General features: G+C 55.2%; 1 long non-coding RNA gene across 1 annotated transcript in view; it reads left to right on the top strand.

The window, feature by feature from the left end:
* Positions 1–288, top strand: part of LOC109849162 — an 11845-nt gene that overhangs the window by 10611 nt on the left and 946 nt on the right. The window lies entirely within an intron of this gene.

A 288-nucleotide genomic window follows, 5' to 3' on the forward strand; every position in this document is an offset into this window, starting at 1 on the left:
AGCTCTCCTACGTCGGCGGCGACACCAAGATCCTCGCCGTTGAGCGATCGGTTCGGTACTCGACGATCATTGGGAAACTCTCAGGGCTCTCTGGTTCCGAGGACGTCATCCTCAAGTATCAGCTTCCAGGTGAGGATCTCGACTCTTTGATCTCGGTTACGAACGATGAGGACGTTGAGCACATGATGATCGAGTACGATCGCCTTCATCGGAGTGGATCGAAGCCGAATCCTAGGCTTAGGTTGTTCCTGTTTGCTGCGATGGGGAAGGGCAGTCAGGATCGGGCGA

Source organism: Asparagus officinalis, chromosome 7 (genome assembly GCF_001876935.1).
Source record: "Asparagus officinalis chromosome 7, Aspof.V1, whole genome shotgun sequence".
NCBI classification, from domain to species: domain Eukaryota; kingdom Viridiplantae; phylum Streptophyta; class Magnoliopsida; order Asparagales; family Asparagaceae; genus Asparagus; species Asparagus officinalis.